The sequence below is a fragment of the Amblyomma americanum genome, chromosome 1, assembly GCF_052857255.1.
Source record: "Amblyomma americanum isolate KBUSLIRL-KWMA chromosome 1, ASM5285725v1, whole genome shotgun sequence".
NCBI classification, from domain to species: Eukaryota; Metazoa; Arthropoda; class Arachnida; order Ixodida; family Ixodidae; genus Amblyomma; species Amblyomma americanum.
This window is the reverse complement of record NC_135497.1, coordinates 332,976,922-332,985,305: the sequence shown is the minus strand read 5'-3', so window position 1 is coordinate 332,985,305 and position 8,384 is coordinate 332,976,922. Positions and strand designations below refer to the sequence as shown.

At 46.8% G+C, this 8,384-nt stretch overlaps 1 protein-coding gene across 1 annotated transcript in view; it reads left to right on the top strand.

The window, feature by feature from the left end:
• Window positions 1-2,300: 2,300 nt before the first annotated feature.
• LOC144115510 (solute carrier family 25 member 35-like) overlaps window positions 2,301-8,384 on the top strand; it is a 51,267-nt gene continuing 45,183 nt past the window's right edge. The window contains exon 1 of the mRNA XM_077649919.1: window positions 2,301-2,543. The gene's annotated coding sequence lies outside the window, so the exon portion shown is untranslated. The remainder of the gene's footprint in view (window positions 2,544-8,384) is intronic.

Below are 8,384 nucleotides of genomic sequence, written 5' to 3'. Positions count from 1 at the left end.
GCAAAACACATATCTTCCTGAAACTGCTCATTTCGCACTTTTTCTGTTTAATCACAGCAATGAAGCCACGTACCATTGCTTTAAGATTCACACCATGCAACTATACTCAGTCTCAGAACTTTTTCGCAGTGGAGTGGAAGTGACAGGTACAAAAAGGTGCTGGCTTCTGGAGCTTTGCAGCAGGCTCGCAAATGCGAGCAAATATGTTTTTGGAAGCTGTTGTCTTGAGCTTGTAGCTTCCACTCCAGTGCAAGCAAGTTGTGCAGCAGAGTGTAATTCTGTAACAACGCTTCACTCATTCAACAATAACTTCCTGCATGTCCCCTGGACAGGCTGCATGTCCCCTGGACAGGCAACATTAATGAAAAACAAGCGTGTGCCCACTTCCATGTGCCCATCATTCTGCTTCATGGACCAGTGGCTACAAATCTCAGCGTGCACCCATGGTGATATGTGGTTACGGCTTGCGGCCAGTTGTAGCTTTTTCTACCCTTGAAGACAGCGAAAAGTTTGTGTCAAAAGCTTCAGTGGCCGTACACAAAAGTGAGATTGCGATCGTACAGTCTGCGATTTCTAGGCCTGATTGAATATGATGGTGCATTGTGCCATATTCGTCTTGTGTTTGTGTTTCTTGTTTTTAGGGGCAGGTGCAGGCGTAAACTTGTCATGCTGGTATCAGTTGAAACTTTCTATTGTCATTTTTTAACTTCCCGTAGTGTTTTAAGTCATTGTTCTCGTTTTCTGCAGCCTATAAATGTTGTCTATTTGTATTCAGTTATTAGGCAGCACTGTGTTTCTCTCGCCTCGTTTTCTTGTCTCAGTTTTCATGCTGTTGAAATATGGAATACTGAGCACACAGTTTGTAAACAAACTCTTGACTCTGGCACAACCTTCACAAAAGAAAGCAGAGGTAGCATAATAGCGCTGCGCTGCCACAGAAAATTGAAATCCTGAGCCATTTGTTTGACTATGGACACAGTGGAAAATGGAAAAAAAAATAAAAGGCCATCTGAGACCAACAGCAAGAAAAAGTTCCTGCCTGTATGATCATGTGTTGTCAACACACACATCAATTTATTGCAACCATTAACTGGCAACTAAATACACGTACACAAAACAACTCCGAGCATATTCTGTCTCAACATTTTTCATACTTGATGTCCCAATGGCCTCATTAGGCTATTATAGTGCTTATGTCCTGCTTCTTTTTTCATATCCTTCTTCCATGCATCTGCATTAAAACGGCAGGCTTTGTTTATTTATTAATACGCTGCTGCCTTTGTTCGTTCGGTGATCCCAAAAGGCTCCATTGGACCATTTGTGTGCTTTATAGAAGTAAAATAAATTTGATCTTAGTTCATCGATTTTATCTCTGCAACTTAGGTACTAACAAAAAGCTGAAGTTCGATTGAGCTGCTGACCACATGCAAAGAAACAGCGTGTTTACAAATGCTCTTTTCGATTGAATTTCAATGTTTTAAACTGCTGGAAGTGCGACTCGATATGTGAGCAACTGATCGCATATCACTATGCTGCTGCCATACATTTAGGACCATGCCACAGCCAATCTTAGATTCTTAGCGCAAGTGCCGGCAACATCGCACACCGACCACTGATGCTCGGAGGGCTGTTACACGTTCGCTATGTTTTGGTTTTAGATATTATGGGGTTTAACGTCCCAAAGCGACTCGGGCTGTGAGGGACGCCGTATAGGAGGGCTCGGATATTTTCTACCACGTAGGCTTTTAACGTGCTGACATCGCACAGTACACGAACCTCTAGCATTTCGCCTCCATCGAAATACGACCGCCGCGGCCGCTATATTCGTTATGCGTTAAATAACTCCTGGAAGAAGTTCGCCGAGTCAACCTGCGGACGAGGAAGCTAGCTCTTCCATATGGCCCCTTCGTCGAACCTACCTCGATCGGCACGATAGAGTACATAAGATGGGCATTCTTGACGGTTGAGCGTTATCTCTCAGTAAAATGTAGGTTTTGGTCGACCAAAGCTCTTTCATAACGATTGTAGCGGCTAGCACTGCTAGTTTACTGTGAACTAAAATGAGCGTGTTCAACCATTCAACGTTCGCGCCCAAGCAAAGCGCCGCACTGCGGCAGTGCGAATTATTCCCGACATTAGCTCAAGTACTGAAACAAAGCCGCCTCGTACTTTCGACATTTCTCTATTTCGAAAGTATAACCATCGTATTAAATTACTACCCATTCGCCTCTGCAAAGAAAACATACCATAAAAATATTATGCGGCATCATTGCCAAGCACAACAGAAACCGAAAGTATTTGTAGTCTCTTCTCTAGCCGACTGATGGCGACACTCTTCTGCGCTCTTCGTTTCGGTTGCTTTGACCCCGTTTCGCGTTGTGGTCGGTCAGCTGTGTTTCTCAACTAAAAATAGCGTGGCATTCAATGCATCAGTTGAATTCATGCTGCAGTTTTTGACTGACTGAACATGGCCATCCAGGCATGCTACTTGCATTCAACAAGCCCACAGCGAATCAGCGTTAGGATACGCAGCACATCGTAAGGTACTACATTGCTGCGTAGTTTTGACGCCCTCGCTTCGCTTGCTTTTTGCCTTTCCTGCAACAGTACCCATCACAGTTACACATTTCTGTGGAATGACACGCGGGGCTTCTTGCGTGATCTGCTTTGCACATGTTCTGCAGCTGGCATGTGGCAGGGCTCGAAGTCGTGTGAATGGCCGTACCTGTCGCACCATGTCCCTGCTTTCATGTAGTATGCAGCAGAAGTATGCCTGAGATCAAAATTCCCTTGCTTCCCCGTTACTGGTTGTTGCACCGCAGGGTGTCTTGCTTTTCTGTTCACTGCGCAAAAATGCAATAAACGAAAATGTGCCACAGCTGTCGCCGTTGTTAAGCTGTGGTTGTTAACTGTGGTTGTTAAGCTCATGAAATGCATGCAAGTTCCTCGTACTGTGGTTTAAACTTATGCACGTGTTTTCTTCCGATGAAAGTCTGTTTAAAACACACAGTTAACTCCCGATTTCTCGCAAGACTTTCCGTCCTCTCGCTGTGCTAAAAAAAAAAAAAGCTGGGATGCGCGCACGTCGCTGGCGTGCTGCCTGCAACTGCATGCAAGTTATCGTACATGGCACCACAAATAAGTGCTTCCCGGCAAATTCATAGCGGGCAAAGGTGTAACGGTCAACTTTAATGATCTTTTGTTTTCACTTACCTGGACTAAAAGTGCAGCTTTCTCTTCGCGAAACGATACAAAAAGGTCACTGGCGGAAAATTCGCTGTTTCCTCATTAACCCGCGTTTTGGATGGAAGCCGCACGCAAAAGACACTATTATGTTCTATGCGATATCAGTGAAAAAAAAAACCCTGGTACCCCGGGTGGCTGAAAGTAATCGGGAGCTCTGCGCTCCTACACTCCGGCGTTTCTCTCCTTCTTTCACGCCCTCCTTCGCCGGAGTACCCGGGTTCGAACCCGGCCGCGGCGCCCAAACGCGAAAGGCGCCCATGTTGCCCGTGTGCTGATGTCCGTGCACGTTAAAGATGATTTCTCTCTCTCCCTTCATTTCCACCTTCCCCACTTCCCGCATTGCACGGTTGAGGTGTCCACAGAGAAGTGAGACTGATATTGTGCACCTTTCCTTTCTTCAAAAACTAATTTTCTAATTTTCCCCTCATGACGCGGATGGCCCGCCGCGGTGGCTCAATGGTTATGGCACTCGGCTGCTGACCCGAAAGGCGCGGGTTCGATTTCGGCCGCAGCGTTCCAATTTCGATGGAGGCGAAATTCTAGAGGCCCGTGTACTGTGCGACGTCAGCGCACGTTAAAGAATTCCAGGTGGTCGAAATTTCCGCAGCCCTCCAATACGGCGTCTCTCATAGCCTGAGTCGTTTTGGGGCGTTAAACACCCTAAATCAATCAAAATCAAATCGCTGCTGGGAACCGTTTGTCAAGAAGTGCGTCCGAAGTGCGAATGAACTTTTCATTTTTTACATCATGCACGGCACTACCACTCGCGATTGTTCTCAGCCTGTTTTAACCGTACCTGGAATTCGCTATCAAAAGGTAACGGTAAGCCGTGGGCCTTAAGCAAGTTTGTTCTCTCTGCCGACTTCGTTATGAAATCCCCCTTTGCGGATGTTGACTAGATATTATTGCAGGCTAGGAAAGCTGGCCCCGATAAGTGGTCCACATCGGCGCGCTGACACCTTCTACCTATTACTGCGGCCAGCAAACTTGGTTGAAAATGATCGGAATTTTCACTGAGTTCTCCAAACATCCCGCAGAAAATGAGCATCTGTAACCCGGGTTCGAACCCGACCGCGGCGGCTGCGTTTTTATGGAGGCGAAACGCTAAGGCGCCCGTGTGCTGTGCGATGTCAGTGCACGCCCCAGGTGGTCGAAATTATTCCGGAGCCCTCCACTACGGCACTCCTTTCTTCCTTCACTCCCTCCTTTATCCCTTCCCTTACAGCGCGGTTCAGGTGTCCAACGATATACGAGCCAGATACTGCGCCATTTCCTTTCCGAAAAAAAAACATTTATTAATTGGTACGCGGGTTCGATACGATTTTGAAGCATAGTTGTATGCCTAAAGAAAATTAGAATTGTCTTTATAACTGTATAGAGTATATAATCGCCGACGTTTAAGCAGACCCCTTGCAGCTTCGGTTTCGGATTTTTTTTTTTTTTGGAGTGCAGCGTTTTTCATGAATTACGTGACCAGTCGCTCGAGCGCGAATGTGCAAAATGCTGCATTTTTATACTTATTATAGCAACATGCGACTGTTTCCCTTTAGTAACTAAGCTAACCGAGGTACAGTTCTGAGAAACATGCGCAATATCGGTGCAGCTTCCACTTAACGGGACCGCACTGACCGGCGAGACAGAAATGATGCCGCATATGTAATGGCCAAAGTTTTTATTTGCAGGCTTTCGACAACGAACTATCGGAGTAGTGGCTGAGCGCAATGCGACTGTCGCTGTATCAGATTGAATCGAGGCACTAATTCGTTCCCTATTCAGTTCTGAGACGGCAGCATTCAAATCTAATGCCGTGCCGAGAACGTTTACACCGTAGAAAACGCCTATTCTTGCGCCGACATTTCTAAGCGTTGTCCACGCAGTACTGCTGCGCGCGTTTTCTTTTAATGTGTTTTAGTATGCTGTGTACATGTATAAACGCACCCGGTCAGCAAAAAGCCAAAAGCGCCGCTCTGTATATACGATCCCTCTGCGAGCTCACCCTACGCTGGTAAAAAAAAAAAAAAAATCTTTGCGGGTGCAAAATAAAATACACACGAGGCTTGTCTCAGTATATTTCGGATATCGCCACCATCGGGACGTTACAATCCGTACAAGTAGTGTATACGCTATATGTATTCAGAAAGCCGGATCTATATCACTCATTTGGCCGCAGCGGTCTTCTTCGGATAACGTCCTTGTCCAGTACACCAAACATCGATATTCTGAAACGCTTTGGCGTTGTTAGGGCTTGTGCGCTCGACTGATAATTGGCAAAAAAACAATTAAATAATAGCTGTGTTTAGACCATTAGGCACGGAAATTACTGGAATCATTACAAGGCGCACAGAAAATTTCAGTCGGCAACGTTATGCACCTTCAGTAGGCGCTACGTACCGTCTGAAATATTCCAAACAGAACGATGAAGAAGTTGTTTGCATGTTCACAACTGCACAACACGTCATACACGTTGCAACACGCCGCCGTCTCCCTACTGCCTGCGTTGCCAGGTACAAACTCCCGTTTCATCGCCAGGTTTAACTAGCGCGCAGCTTGGCAGCTGGCAACCGCCAATAGTTAGTTGGATCATGGCGGGGTTCATTCATTGTCCATTCGAATGCGTGGGCTGGAGGCACAGCTCTCCCTCGAGTCAGTATATTAACTATAAATGATTGTCGTAGAGTTAATTATTATCACAGGCACGGTTGGCTTCACCAACAGCTCATGTTTGCAACGTTAACTCTAATTGAAAATGAAAATTTGTTTTTAGTGCGCTTGTACTGAGGCTTCCAATCTTGAAATGAAAAAAAAAATTGTCTGAGGTCTGAAGCCAGCGAGACCTGCAGAAATAAAATAAATATGGCCGCAATTGCGCACCGCTTGGGTTTCGAACCCGCGGCGGCGCGAACAGATTAGTTTCGCTGGCTATACTGCGCGAGAACAATATATGCTATCGCCGCGCTTTTTGTTTTTTCTTTATTTCCGATCACCCCTCGTGTTTAACTGTAACTCTCTCGCGCTGTGCATTGCATGCCGTCTTCATCACCTTCCACCCGTGCGCAATGGATCCAGGACGCACCGCTAGCGCAGTTTGTGAAGCCAACCGTACCTGTCACAATAATCCAACTCTGCGACAATCATTCATAGTTAATATACTGACTCGAGGGAGAGCTGTGTCTTCAGCCCGCGCATTCAAACGGACAATGAATGAACTCGGCTGTGATCCAACTAACTGCTGGCGGTTGCCAGCTGCCAAGCCGCTTGCTAAACCCGGTGATGAAACGTGAGTTTGAACCTGGCAACGCAGGCAGTTGGGAGACGGCGGCCTGTTGCAACGTGCATGGCGTGTTGTGCAGTTGTGAACATGTAAACAACTACTTCAGCGTTGCGTTTGGAATATTTCAGACGGTACGTAGCGCCTACTGAAGGTGCGTATCCACTCTTACGTTGTCGGCTGACATTTTCTCCGCGCCGGTCTCAAAATTTTATAATGCGCTACCACTAATTAGGTCCCCATCACCGATTTCTTCTATCTTTGCCCGAAGCCTGGCTTTGAGACTCTAGCTTCGAACCGAAAGTGAAATGAAACGCGACGTGCTAGCGCACATATGCTTCGCATTTGGTCAATTCAGCTAAATCTGCTGTAATTTTTGAGCAAATGAAAGGCGCAGTAACTCTCTCACTTCGCGTCGGGTACCTCAGTCGCGCCGTAAGGCAAGGGAGGAAGGTGGGAGTTAAAGAAGAAAGCAAGAAAGAGGTGCCATAGTGGAGGGCTCCGGAATAATTTAGACCACCTGGGGGATCTTTAACGTGCACTGACATCGCACAGCACACGGGAGCCTTTGCGTTTCGTCTCCATTGAAGGCGAAACGCTAAACGCGCCCGTGTGCTGTGCGATGTTAGTGCACGTTAAAGATCCGATCCCCAAATGAAACAACGGTACGAAACGAACACGTTAGGCGTTTTATGAGGAAATGTGCCAACCTTTCAGGACGGTCTTTGTGTCTGTAGTTGTGAGCAAATTCGACAAATGCAGGTTTACAATTTTTTTGTAATGTATGTTTAAGTAGCCCTGAAGCGCGCATGTCGACTCTGCGCTTCGTGGGACCACCTCACGCCATTTATGAGGCCTATTTCGTCGCGACGGCTTTCGGTTCGTCACAAATGAAATGCCCCTATTCGCCGGCTGCAATGTGCAAGAGGAAAGCAGACTGCGCTCAAGAGCGTGTTCCGAGAAAAGATTTCCTAACGCTAACAAAATGAATGTCAGCGCTATAACTGGTTGTGTGGAATGTTTAACCGAATGCGCAAGCGTCGCACGGCATCGAGGGAGTGCGCCTTGGCGTTGTGTGAACCCGCGCGTTTGTGAGCCACGTCGCGTTCTGCATGGTTGCGCACGCTTTTGCAGTGATCCATGGTGTCGAATGTGCGCCCCCTTTGTTTGATCCGCCGCGGCTTTCTCAGCTCGTGCGCCTGGATTAAGGCGGGATCCGTTCAAGCAACGCTGTTCCTCAATCAATAAGTCTGCCTTGTTTTTTTAATGAGCCAACGAAACGAGCACTCGCTAACTCCAAAGGTCGCTGCCCCACGTGTTATGATTTACCGTTTGTGGTTATGGCCATGATAGTTCACCCCTCTAGCAGCGCTGCACCGTACTTCGATGTGATGTTTTGTCGTCGTGTTGTTATTTCCCTGCGCTCTTCTGTCGTCGTGCTGTTTTTTCGCCATGCTGTTTGTTACTTGTGCTTTTTTGTCGCTGTGCCGTTTTTTCCCTGTGCTGTTTTGCCGCTGTACTCTTTTTTTGTGCGCTGTTCTGACGCATCCTGTTTTGACGTGTGCTGTTCTTTCGCGTCCCCGGATGACACTTGTTCGTAGTAATAAAATATTCATTACCAGTTGTATAATCAAAGTAATAAAAATGTAACTTGGCACAAATATGCGCGGAAACAGATGTTTAAAAACCTCTAAAAGTTGCAAAAAAGGAAACATTTTTAATTTATTTATTCACACATTTGCCCCCTTTTTTTTCTGACAAATGTCTTATAACTGTTGCATTTGGGTTGCAAGCCCCAAGGGTAGCGTTGGCCTGGCGGCCTGGGGCAAAGCTGGAAACATCCGAAGGTCCCGGCAAAGGATGAGTCGAC